Below are 13,856 nucleotides of genomic sequence, written 5' to 3'. Positions count from 1 at the left end.
CATCATTTCAAAGTCACCTCCTGGCAGATGCTGCTGACAGTCTGCAAATGCCCCACCCATCCTCATGTGCAAACTATTTTTCAGTTACAAACCTTCCTCCCGTCTCCCTTGCCCCATGGAGGACATCCTCTGGCCTCAAACAGTCCTCCACTCCATGGGTACATCACACCAGCAGTAGCACAAAGAACTCGTTCAGCTCTAGAACTTCCTAATATGGCCACATGTTATTTTATTTGCTTAAATCTCCCCTTCTCAAGCAAACTCTGTTCTGGTTACTCCTAAATATTAGATTCTCAAAAGAGATGTGGACAGGCTAGAGAGAGTTCAGAGAAGGGCCACAAAGCTGATCAAAGGAGCAGGAAGCCTGTCATATAAGGAAAGTCTGACACAACTGGGTTTGTTCAGCCTTGAGAAAAAGGTTAGGGGAGACCTCCTCATCATGTTCTAGTATTTAAAGGGTGGCAACAGAGAAAATAGAGGCTACCTTTTTACAACGAGTCACATGGAAGAAATGAAGGCTAGTGGGTACAAGTTACTCATGGGGAGATTTCAACTGGACACAAGAGAAAAATTTTTCACAATAAGAACAATCAGCCATTGGAATAATCTCCCTGGGGAAGTGGGGGATTCCCCAATATTTGACACTTCTAAGATTCAGATGGGCAGGGTGGAGGGCCACCTTGTCTAGAGGGTACTTTTGACAAGAATGTTTGGACCAAATGATCCTTGAGGTCACTACCAGGCTGCTATGCTACAATTCTATGATTATGATAATCATTTTTGAATGAAACTAAGCATCATGTCCAGATAAGGATTTTATATGGATCTTAAGCAGGTAGTTCCCAACAGGCATTCCAGAATAACAGCTGAATCCCAAAAAACAGACCTGGTACTCAGATATTGCTAGCCCTTGGAGTTAAAACCAGGTCAATCTCAACATACTTCTCATGAAATGATGAACGCTCAGACCTTTCATTTTTGTTCATAGTATGTACAAGCTTCTTTGTTTCTATGAAAAACCCACACACAGGAAAGCATTTTTTGGCTTCCATTTTAATCATTCCACACTCCCATCACCAAGATAATCTGAGGTTTAGACATACATAGTCGGGCTCTTCTGTATGAACCCATTCCCCTACACACAGACTCTTTTTTTTTCAAATGGACAAAGGCATCTCTCCATGGGGTGAAGGCAATGCTTGCTATAAATATAAGAACATAATATCCTCATTCTCCACTTTGCACTGCGCAAGAGAACTATATATAAAGAGAATCTGTTCCGGCATGTATTCCAGCTGTGCTTTTTCTGCAGTCTGGAAAATAATCTACAGTGTGGTAACTTCTCCCTCTGTCTCTGCTTCACTTACTTTTAAAGAAAGTTGAAAATCACATACATTTCTCATTTCACAAGGTGGCATGATGAAAAGACATTTTACAAGTTTCCTCAGACACAATGCTATTTGCTGAATAGAAACACAGCTTCTAGACAAAAAACTCTTACTTATGAATACACTTTGTCAAATAGAATAATTAAGCTAAAATTTTAGATGTGAAAAAATTAGAAGGAAGGAGAGCCATGCCAAAAGAAATATCAAAAAAGAAACACAAAAATACCTTGATTCCCCTGGTACTCTCACTGCTGTACCAAATACTCTGCTCAGACAGTGAGCTTCATTAACAGCAACAAATCACAGCAAAATAAATTAAGGAAAAAGTAAATTCACTATGTGAATATCTTACATGAGAAGGTAAGCTGATACTGCAACACAAAACCCTGCAGAACATTCCTTTCCAAGAACCTCTGGATGTCAGAATGAAAGAAAAAAATTAGAAGTCATCGCTTCACATTAATATCAGATCACTTGCATATTTCAACAGGTGAGAGCACTGCCACTTACATTCTGCTTAAATCCTTTCACAAATAAGGACACTATACTTCCCAGTTTAATGCCTCTGGGAACAGTTGTCTTTTATACAAAATTTGAAGTGTGCTATCAACAGTCTTATGATGTATCTGCAAAGAAAATGGTCCACATTTCTTCCTACATTATTCTCTTGCAGCTGTCTCTGCACTAACTCACCTTCATTAGCAGAGATCCCAAAAGATCTTCTTCCTACCTCAAAAAATCTCCTCCCTTCCTTTAGTCTTGCTACCTGCCAGCCTTACCTCATCTGCGAAGCTTTTTCTAAAAACAACTGCTCCCATCCCTTGCCTTCCTGTTTTGCTACTTACCTGCTGTACTTATTTTTGCCTCGCCAAAGGAGAGTTTTAAATCCACTCTCTGGTAGTTAGACCCTATGGTGAATAGGACTCACAAATACAGAATTAGAAATAAAAATTTTATCCCAGCTTTCCTTAAAAGTTTGTCTTTCAAATGACTTGCAAGTTTCTCAGGTTTTTGTACTGCTCATCTTAAACCTAGTAGTATTTTCAAAACTATTTATAAAACAAATATTTCTGAGCAGATTCTCCTATGATAGATGACAGGGATTTTGCTTGCTTTGCAAGGGATATCTGATGATTGAAGGCCTGTCTGTGAAAAAAAAATTATGATGATCCATAGATACAAGAAATACATGCCCAGAAAATCTGATTTCCAGCTGCCAGCAATGCTATGCTGCCTCAGAAACTGATCTCCACACCACTGTGTCTAGGAACATGTACCATGTTGGACATAGGAGAAGTGATCTAGTCCTGCAGAAAGCAGCTGCACATAAAGAGCAGCCCATAAAACACTTAGGGAGGGGTTTTACTGTCCTAGAAAATCTGGAAGACATGCCCTTCACAGCTTCCAGCATTAAATCACTGCATGTTCACTGCAGTTAAGAGGACTTCCTTCCATTTGCTGGCCCCACAATAAGCCTGTGTCTGACCTAGGCTAACTATTGCAAGGGATAAAACTCTACTGCACTACCTAAACAAGAAGAGACTGTGGCAAGACTTGTCCCTTTTTCTTCTAAGGATACCTACTGAACTCTAATATTTTCTAACCATTGTGCAGGCACTGAAAAGAGGTAGAATACAGCTGTACCAAATGAAAACAGTTTTAGAAATATGAAACTAAATCAAATTCTGTCGGGTGGTAAATCCATAATCCATATCTGAATAAACTGCACTCAAAATCTCACAACTTCTAAACAAGAGTAGAATCTGATTTGCCTTGCAACAGGAGACAGAAGAGTTACACATTTCGCTCAAGTGACAAGAAAGCACCTCACAGAAGAAAAAAACACATGCACAAAACCTCACATCAAATAAACTGCTGTTTACTGAATAGCTTTATTTAAATTCATAGCCTTGAGACTGGTTATGCTCTGTACCTAGCCAAAAAGAATCTGGGGCAGTTTAGGCATAGCTCTTTGCAATTGGTGGTAATCTTCAGAACTGCTTAGAAAATTTTTTTTATAAAGAGCACTAGAGAAAGGAGAAAAATACCACTATATTCATATCCCAAACAATATTATGTAATACGGCATTGCTAAGTAGGTGTACAGCCTCAGGTAAGACAGGGGCAAACATCTGCCTCCATCAAGAAAAAAAACTGTGTAGACCTGAGGAAACAGCATAAACTTGTGTCGGGGAGGTTTAGATTGGATATTAGAAAAAGATTCTTCACCCAGAGGGTGGTTGGGTAGTGGAACAGGCTCCCCAGGGAAGTGGTCACAGCACCAAGCCTGACAGAGTTCAAGAAGCATTTGGACAACACTCTCAGGCACATGGTGTGACTCTTGGGGATGGTCTTGTGCAGGGCCAGGAGTTGGACTTGATGATCCTTGTGGGTCCCTTTCAGCTCAGCATATTCTCTGATTCTGTGATTTGGAAATATGCATGTTCAAACCTGAGAGGTAAAGTGTCAGGAGCTTACTGGGGGAATCTTGTTATTAATTCAAATCTTTTACGTAATTTCTGGTGTACATGAATTTGAGAGGCTCGCTGGATTCACCAATGTTCTCTCAGGAGTGTACACAATTCCCCAGGCCCAAGGCACAAAAATGGACTTAGGTAAAAGTCCAGTCAAACTTTAAGTCTCCTCTAGGGCTCCTAAAATTTTTCAGCCTTTTTTCATCAACAACGTGTTACCTTGTTTTTGTTGCATCTTCATCCTTCCTTCCCCCCATAAAAACAATTTTTATGCTTGTGGTACATAATCCACCATTACATGTTATTTCACAGGCATAGCCAGACTCTGTGGCACCAACAAAGGACTAGAAGTCTCCCAGTAAGAGCCTTTTCTTTCTGGCTACCAAACTAAGTGCATGTATGTATGCATATATTGTTTGACAACTACATTTTGAATGTAATGCCTCAATTATTTTTGCTTAAAACCTGGATGAACTATAGTGATATTTACAATTTAACCTTTTACAATAACTGCATTTGTTTGTTCATTGATCTATTTTTTTAATTATGATATTGCTGATGCCCTTGGTATTGCATCTGCTGCAACACAGATAACTGTCAATATATATGGTCCAACAATTTGCCCTTCACTTTCTCAGCATGGCCTGTAGGCCCACATTCCTGGGCACGTGGTTTCAGGTCATGTTAGTGAAATGTTTATTTGCATATTTCATTGATTTTCCATACCTAAGGATAATGTGCCATGGTCACTCACCAATTTTCTTTTTGGTTATAGTTAGGAGAAAGCTGACCTTATTATCGTCTCTGAATATCCAGACAGCTTCAATGATCTAGTAAAAAAATTTCTATACTCATCTATCTCTAGACCAAAATGGAGCCATTAATTAATAGTTAAGGAGAAACCAAATATCGCTAGCATCAAGGAAAACAACTTTTTAATTATTATTTTAAAATAAACTCAAATAGACTACTCAAAAGGAAAGCCAATGTTATAGAAAGCCTTTACAAATACACAAATTCTGGAAAATAGAGAAATGCTCTAATAACATTTTACACAACTTATTTTTTCCATTTACCTTAACCTGTCTTCCAGTAAAGACTGCAAAGAAACATGATCAGTACATGTTGTATATTCATGACAAAAATGCATTTTCTAGATGTTCCAACTACAAAACACTGTCTCAGGCTTCCGCTGGTCTAGAAAACTAGCAATGTAGACATGCAGACAGGGTAGGGCTTATCAGCAATATTTTGATTCTTCCAGGCAGAGAATAAATCCAACAGATGAGTGTAAACGAAGCAGAACTCCAATGGGAAGGTTTTAAGGAGAAGACACCAGGAAATGGGAAAGCCCAAATCAATATTTCAATTGCAGCAGGCAAGCCAAGATCTCTAGGTTCTTTGGCCACAGACACAAATTCAGTACACTTCTCAGATCTGTAGAGGCAAGTAGCAAATGCCCCCTGTGCTTCAGATACAAATCGATGTTGTTCAGACTAGGAGAAGAGCAAAGTTTTAGAAAAGTCTATGCCCTTGACACTGAAGAATACATTGTTTCTAGGAAATCTATAATCTCCTCGGGACATTACCTCACCTCTGAGGCTGGATGGAGATGTTTTTGGTCTGGACCCCCTGTTGCTTCCACGGAAGAAAAATTACAAGTTTCAAAAGCCACTTCTGTATTAGCTTGATCCCAATAACCACTCCGATGCTGCCCAACCTCCTCACAGCCTCTCAAGTGTTACAGCACCCCAAAACAGTCAATGGCATGCAGGACTGTGTAACCTCCTACAGAGCACAGGAACCTCTCCCTTTCTTTCCTTCTGCCCAGGTCAGGGCTCCTTAACACAGTCAGAGCATAGACAAACTGGACACATTTCTCTCAACTCCTCACTTGCAAATAAGAATTGAAGTATGGTGCTTTTCTGGGGAAGTTCAAAGAATGAGATCATTGATAACAGCAAAGAGGGTAAAGAGAAACATTTCTATTAGAAGTTAATGGGTAAATGAGGATGACAGAGAGGACAAACATACTAGCAAAGTCACTAGCCATTGCTAGCTTTATGACCATGACAACAACCCTTTCATCATTTATGATGAACAGCCTCCCTTGTGACTGAAGCTTCTGCATGAACAACTTTAGGATTCCAGCATCTAGGAAGCCACGGATACAATTAAGCCCAGCTACTGAAGAACAGCAACAAACTTTGAAATATTCATGTCTTCAGGTCTTCTAGTATTGACAAGGTTTGTACCCAAAATATACAACAGCTTATTTTATTTGTCACGGACATACAACTATTTTTTGCACATACTCAGAAGACAAAAAAAAAGGACATATGGGTATCATATGAGATTGTTTACTCCCTCTTTCTACATTCACTAAGATTTGTGACATCTGAACTCTAATCACAGTTTGGGGTTTTTTACCATCAACATCATATCTTTCACATTGCCATTTGTTTCACAAAATTGCTTCCTTTGTCATGGACTTGAGATTTACAGTTGAAGCTGGCAGAACCATTTCTGAGCACTATACATCAAGGGGAGAAAAAAAGAAAAACAGTTCATAAAGAAAAGCTGACTACTGCCTTAATTATTGAGAGACTACATCACAGAAAGAGTGAGGAGATTTAAGAAAGTGACAAAGTCACAAAAGTCAATTTCAGAAGCACCATCCATTTTAAAACTCACTAAAAGTTGCATATGACAGTGGAAATTAAATATCTCCACAAGTTCTGACATTTTTACACTGCATATCTCAGTCCAGGCCAATCATTCCAAAATTTTCTTTTGTTGTTCACCTCACACTAATGTCATGCCACCCACCAGCTGCTTGCACTTCTTTAGAATTTGATACTCAGGGTGTCATTGTTTATGCCTCATCTGCCTTTTTCAGATGAAGAAGGAAGTATGCTTTGTAAGTTTTTATTTTGCTGCATTACCTAGTACATTATCCAATCAGCATACAAATCAGAGTACGCACTTCAAAGTCATGACTAAACAATCCACATACTATATACTCTACTGCCATTGGGCATGAATTTCACATTCTTATCACTTAATTTATTCATTGAAGATAACAGTCTGTGCTATCAGTCAACCTGGTTATATGATAAGAATAATACTCAAAGATTTTTATTTCCCATTTCACAGGAGGAATTGGCATAACCCCATGTGTACAGCATATCCAGCTAAACAAAAGTTTGAAAGCAAACACACAAACACATTTCTTATTTATACAGAAACCATCTGCGTATTGAGCGTATCCTCCTGGTATCACAAAATATTTCTTTAAATAATTTTGCAATTTATTGCAAAAACGAGACCTCCTATGAAATAACATTGAAGTAGAGAATCTAAAAGAATAAAAAAAGTAAATCAAACCTCACATGAGAAAATGTGTTGTGGCGAACTAATCACAACACAGCAACATGCTCAATGCTGCACACACACAGACATAACCGAGTCAAAATGTGTGATTATTGAGCCTCAGCATCTACAAACCTGCCATGATTCTGCATGCAAAGTGGGGATGAACAGAAGATTTGCAAGCACTATAAATATTCTTGCTAGGGTTATACCCGGCTCTACTGGAGCATTGATGTGGTGCACAGTAGGACAAATGAAGCCAGATAATGATGAAAGACAGCACCTAAGTAAATACATTTGTCCTTTTCAACACAGGGCACATGAGAAGAACACAACCTGACTGGTGGGATCAGCTTTCCAGGCTGGTCACCTGTCGCAGGGCAGGTGTATAAACCCTCAGTTTATACAGATATTTCAATACCTTTGGTGAAATGCTGGAAAGCACAGTAAAAACTCTGGTTCTGCATGGAAAGCTCTCCACTATCCCTCGAGAAATTAGACACCTGCACAGAGCCAGCCATATGCAGACATTTTGCAGATGTGCTGTCTTTGAAAAGAATAGCCTTTGTGTTGTGCTATTAAATAGAGCAAACATCGCTGGAGTGATAGATTTTATATAATCATATTCTTTGCAAAGTTAAAAGTATTATTAGACGCTGCAAATATACCTCTGACAAACAGAGCAACTCTTCTTTGAATGTCATGTTTTATTATAAGATAGGATCTATTCCCTCCACCTCACCCATTTGCTTAAGTGTCAAAATCAAGAACACTTTTATAACAGATAAATGCAAGAAGGTGGAGAAAACATTGTACTAGGAAATTCACTTTTGCATGAGTTCATCCTCACTGCTAACCCTACACTTGTACCAACAAAACACTATCAGCCTCATCTTGTTTTTGTAAACAAAGTTGAAGTCAGGGGGAGCACAATAAAAATGCATTAAAGTTCACTCACATCTTGAACAGGACCAGAAGCTTCTTAAAAATTAGACAATGATTACAAAATAGTAATTTACAAAGACAAAAAGAAATATCATGGACTCTTACAAAAAAATTAAGAATTTCAAAGACTGCACTATTCCAAAGGGTTTGATATTTTTACAATAAACTGACAGAACTTGAAGATGCAGTAAGAGACTAACATCCAAATTCAGCCACTGGGAAGGGTTTGTCATGCTCTTCTGGTGAGCGCTTCAGAATGGCAAGAAAATGAACAAGGAGATCAAGAGAACTAATTGGAGCTATGCCAAGGATCCTTATGGAGAGTTCAAAAGGATGGATAGATCTCTGGGAAAACAAAGCCAAAAAACCTAACACACTATGTCTTTTCATCTTCAGGCAAGTACTCCAATAGTTAGCCAGTTAGTGTGTCCTTGCTGTCTCTTTTTAATGTTTTTTATTAACAAAATCTTCCTCAGACTAATCAAGGTCAATGAAGGATGTAAATAGAATTCACCACAATTAGAGCCTTTTAAAATGTTTGCACACACAGCATACACACTGTAGAAAATCAGCATACACACAGAGTGGTTGTACAGCACCTAGTTATCTCTAATGGTGTGTGTTATATGTGGGCTACCGATTTGTTGTTCTGCAAGTTGAGCAGTGTACTGCTGTAGTTACTCTGCTAGCAGCATCAGTAAGAGCCACTTAAAAGCCAGTCTTCTGTTTTGCTGGGCTTGAAGCTGTTCTGAAAGTACTGCTGCTTGCTATATATCAGCGAAAGAGCAGGATCTTCTTTGGTGGCCCATAGGGATGCTCAATATCTCTCAGGAAGTTTGAAGGATCTCGGACCTTCCAATAAAAGGTTGTCTACTTAATTCAAAAACTTCATGGCCCTTCTACATTTTCCTTTCATAAATATAAAATCATCAAGCACTGCTGTTATAACCTTTTGGTAACTTTGTCCACAGGACATGCTTACCGATGCTGTAATTCTCATAGTAGTCTCCTCCCTGCTGCGGGACAAAGTTTTCTGTTGTAAGACGGAGCTAAGCTAGGTCCAGGTATGTCTAGTACAGAGAAAAAGTTTGGTAGAAAATTTAAGGCTTGGCATCATTTTACCAGAAAAAATAGTACAGGTCTCCAGAAAAAACTCTTTATGTGCCAGTATTCCTTACATTGATCTATGGGCAATTTAGAGCATTGAGTCCTAAAGTAATCACTATTTTACACAGGTAAAACAATTCCTATGCATTTACTGTAAATAAAGCTGACTTAAAACTCTGGGAAAACTTGCATACTGCCAGCTGCCTACCAAGCTGGAAACCACGTTCTCTCAGTGTCCATAACCTTGAACACCCTGATGGTCTAAGAAGCCAGCTGCCTGGGGAATGGCTTTAAACAAAAAAATATTTTTTCTTTAAATTGAACTGTTTCACTGTGTTTCTCCTTACAAATATTTAAACCACATTAAAAATATTATTTTTATAAGCATTTGACCCAATTTGGTACCAAAATAATTCTTTGTTCCAACCTCTTCCCCCCACAAGCTAGAAAGAATATTTTCTTCTCCATGAAAATTGCATAGGAGAGAAATTCCCTTTTCTAGCCAGCACCATCTGGATGTAAAACCTAAAATGTCAAGAGGGCATGAAGAGAACTGTAGCAGGCCAGCAAGTACACAGGGAAGGCTAATGTTAATTTACATACTCATTACAATTCAGTATGCTTCAAAAAGATAGAAGAAAATTGAAGGAGATAATATATGAATGCAGTAAAAAGTAACAAAAAGCAGAGACAGCCTAAAATCCAGAGAGAAAAAAAAATACTGATGACATTGAACAATTTGAGAAAGGAGACTGCTGAAAAATCAGGACTTAATACAAAACTTGAAAAAAAATCAATTTATATGAAAAAACAGTAAATACATCTACTCCAGCAAATCTCAAGCTTCTTTGAACTGTGGCTTTATCCAACAGCAGAAGCTATTTACAGACCCCAGCCCCATGTCATTACTTAGAAGATCAAAACTGCTGAATATGCAAGACTCTCAATGGAACATCATGGCTCCCAGAGCTCTAGAAGATCTTTCCCAGTTTGACTTTATTCATTGAGACAATAAAGCATGGTAAGTGCAGAAGAAGCATTCTTAGAGCAAGAGTGCCCTGAAGCTACTATTCCAAGCAGAATTTCCTCAGTTTAGAGGATACCATGCAGCAGTCACATCCATTTTCATTATTACCACAGAGAGCTAAAAGGCCCAGGGTGTCCTCCCCCTCACACAAACATGCTAGCAGCCTTATAGCATACAAGTCTCAGGTTCATGGAGGCACTTTATGTATGTTTCTCAACATCTTTCTGTGGTATTTGCACCAACTTCCTTCATTTTACTCCAGAAACATGGGAAATATTTTAGTGGTTGTCTTCCATATTGCTGTATTGCTCTGCACCATGAAAAGAAGAGATCACTGTAGCATGTATCATGGGATGTCAGAGCCATAATAAAGCCTCTGGAGCTCACTAGCAGCAATTTTATTCTTCTTACTCTTCTAATTGGAATCAGTCCAGAACATAAAATTTACATTGTACAAAAATTGTACAATATCCAGCAAGGAAGAGTAAATTAATTTAATCTCTAAAGTTTTATATAAACTCTACGCAACTAGCTAAATAATCATCAGAACTCAAAAGAAGAATGTATAGACTAGTTGGAAGGAGTCTAATTATATATGCAGTCCACCATAAGTGTCCAAAGGCTAAGTGTACAGAAGTATAAAAGCCATCCTTCCAGGATGTAGAAATCCTAATTGCGGAAGGAGAAAAAAATGTGCTAATATCAATATTTTATGAACTGAACCACAAGATACAGCAGCAGTGTTCTGCCAGCTCTTCTCACTAATATGAATGACACATTCCTTCTAAACAAAAAGTTTTGCTGCATCTTGAAGACACTAAGATGCAAGATAGTGTAATTGAGAGTGGTTTACCAGTTTCACAATAGGCAGCTTGTGCAACGCATTACCCAAGACATTTCTGTTGGATGGCTACTGTAAATTCAAGAATTTTTTCTACCTTGAATGTATCATATATGGCAAACCCTCCAGAAACACATGATGGTGCCAAAGTAAAGTTAAAAGAAACTGCTGAAATGTGGTAGGAATACCCTCAGGTAGACATAGAGAAAAAGCAGCTGGCAGAAGAATAAGGTTGATTGGATCTTTAGCAATCATTTGTCCATCAAGACACACACCATCAGCATCTACCCCTTGAACTGTGACCTTATTTTCAAAGGCAGCCACGATGACTCAGCATCTCTGATGTTTCTCCTCAGGAAAGGGTCATGTTCTACAACAAACCCAAAAACACAAGCATGAAGAAATGCGGGATCATATTTGGGAACACTTGAAGCTTCAACAGCTCATTACCCTGACTTTCTCTCTGCCATTTCCTTTCTCAGGTCTTCCTTCTTGTTTACTCTGTTCCCCTTCTCACCTTGCCTTCCTTCCCTTTGCAAGATGCAAATTTAAGATTTTGCAGTTTTATTATTAGTTTTAAATCTATCTTTAAATTATTAATATTTTATTCCTATAGTCAATATTAATGCTACCCAGCATAAGAAAATTAACATTGATCTGTGTACCACAGATTGTGAAAATAGCAAGCTTCGAATCAACGGGGCTTTTGTTCTTTGTTGTGACCTTTGCCATGAAAATGGAAAAAAGAAGTAAATGCATTTTATGAAATTGCTTCTCCTGGCAAAGATTTGTCCCACAGTAGTTTTCACTCAGTGCTCTAAACCAGCACCTTGTAAAATCATAGGATAAGGGGCTCCAGGTAGATACAAAAAAATGTATATATGGTCACTGACAATACAGGCCTAAGCCAGGCCAAGGAGGTGCCTGCATTTCTCAGCAAGATGCCCAGTGCCAGCTGGAAACTTCTGGTCAGCAAAAGTGACAGGTGCTGGAGAGATTACAGAAATTACACTTTTCTTCTCTACCCATTTAAGAATTTTCAAGGTCAAATAAATTCCAAATTCAACCCTCAGGTCAGCAAAACAAATCCTTTGAAACAAAGATTCCTGCTGAGGATCATCAAAGAAATTTGAGAACAGATTCATTTGTTCGTTACACCATTCAGTGTAACTCTTTTAATTTAAAGCTAATACAATCTTTATTTAACAAAGGGCTAAAGCACAAAGGGCTGCAACTTAAAGCACCGGCATTTAAGGATGAAGCCACAGTGAGAATTTAAAACATGCAACCTCTCAAGTCCTTATGTAGGTACCAAATCAGCAAGATTCAGATCAAGTCTATACAAGTTATTTCTTAGTTTGGCACCTTGTATGACTTCAGTCTCATACTCCTAAGAAAGTAATATACCCATGTCCTCATTCTGTCACTCTAGATTTCAACGGTAATACAGAGTTTTGTCAGTTTGATTCCTGGCACACACTCAGAAAAGGAAAATGGTTTGAAAAAGGCGAAAATTGCATATCTGTCTCTCCTGCTCCCCCCTTCTGATATTAAACAAAAGCCCAATAAGCTAACTCCTAGGGATTTTATTTTTATCATCTTGCTAGAAGTTATGATCTCTTCAGAATCAATTACAACAGCAGAAACAAGACAAGATGTTTTGTTTCACAAAAGCATGCACGTAAAGACTGTGAAGCTGCATTGATTCATATCTTATCCAGGAAGATGTTCCTACAGTTGAGATCAGCAATGCAAACAACACTCATAGCCCTTGACTCCCAAACATTTAAGTCAATAGTTTTACAGCCTCATTTCCTCACTGTTCTTTTCATTTTGAGAAAATGAAAAGCAGATGAGACTGTTTCCAAGTTTCACCAAATCCATAAGTGGTTTTGTTGACTTGAGACTGCACCTTTTGGCAACAAAGCTCCATACCAATTTTTTTGCTTGACTTTACTGGTCAGCTAGTGCTACCAAGTCATAAATACCCCATGACAACCTGTCAACCAAACTCACTGAAGGCACCATACACGCAGGTAACATCATCAGCATGTTAATTGATATCACCTATGGACTCAATCTGATAATGTGTAAGCCAGTACAAGGAAAACAGCAGGATTTTTTTTGTCTCACTCAGGTTGGATTCAAATTGCTTGGTTCAACAAGGAGTCAAAGGGACAGTAATAAGGGCAGTTCCCCAATATTATTTTAGCCAGAGATGCAGATCTGAATTCTATACTGTATTCTGGGCAGCAGTATGAGGGTAAGAAAGAGAATGTATTTGGTACGTAGTCCCAAGACTGTCTATGTAGTTCAGGAATAGCTAGTGCATGTTATCCATCACCTTGCACTTCCTCTGAAAAGACCTCTTTCCCCTTCTCATTAAACACATAGTAAATAAAAATAAGTACAAACCTCTACAATATTCTGCCCCTAGTAGAGAGCAAATAATGCCAGGACAAAGATTTCATACTACAGAGAGCAACCATTCTTTCCTTTTTTTGTCATGGTTTTGTAGTTCAAGTAGGAAAAGCTAGAGAAATAACTTGCAGGGGGTAAGAAGCCCTGATACACAGGGGAAATAAAAAAAAAATCTGCAAGCATGGGACAGATGTTGGTAACTGCAGTGTAAAAACACTGGTGGGATAAGTAACTGTCAGAAGCATCAGGAGGTGGAAAAGAGACAACAGATCAACTTTGCA

This window comes from Manacus candei, unplaced genomic scaffold (assembly GCF_025592945.1).
Source record: "Manacus candei isolate 608988 ecotype Guabito, Panama unplaced genomic scaffold, ASM2559294v1 h1tg000088l, whole genome shotgun sequence".
Taxonomy (NCBI): Eukaryota; Metazoa; Chordata; class Aves; order Passeriformes; family Pipridae; genus Manacus; species Manacus candei.
This window is presented reverse-complemented; position numbering follows the sequence as displayed.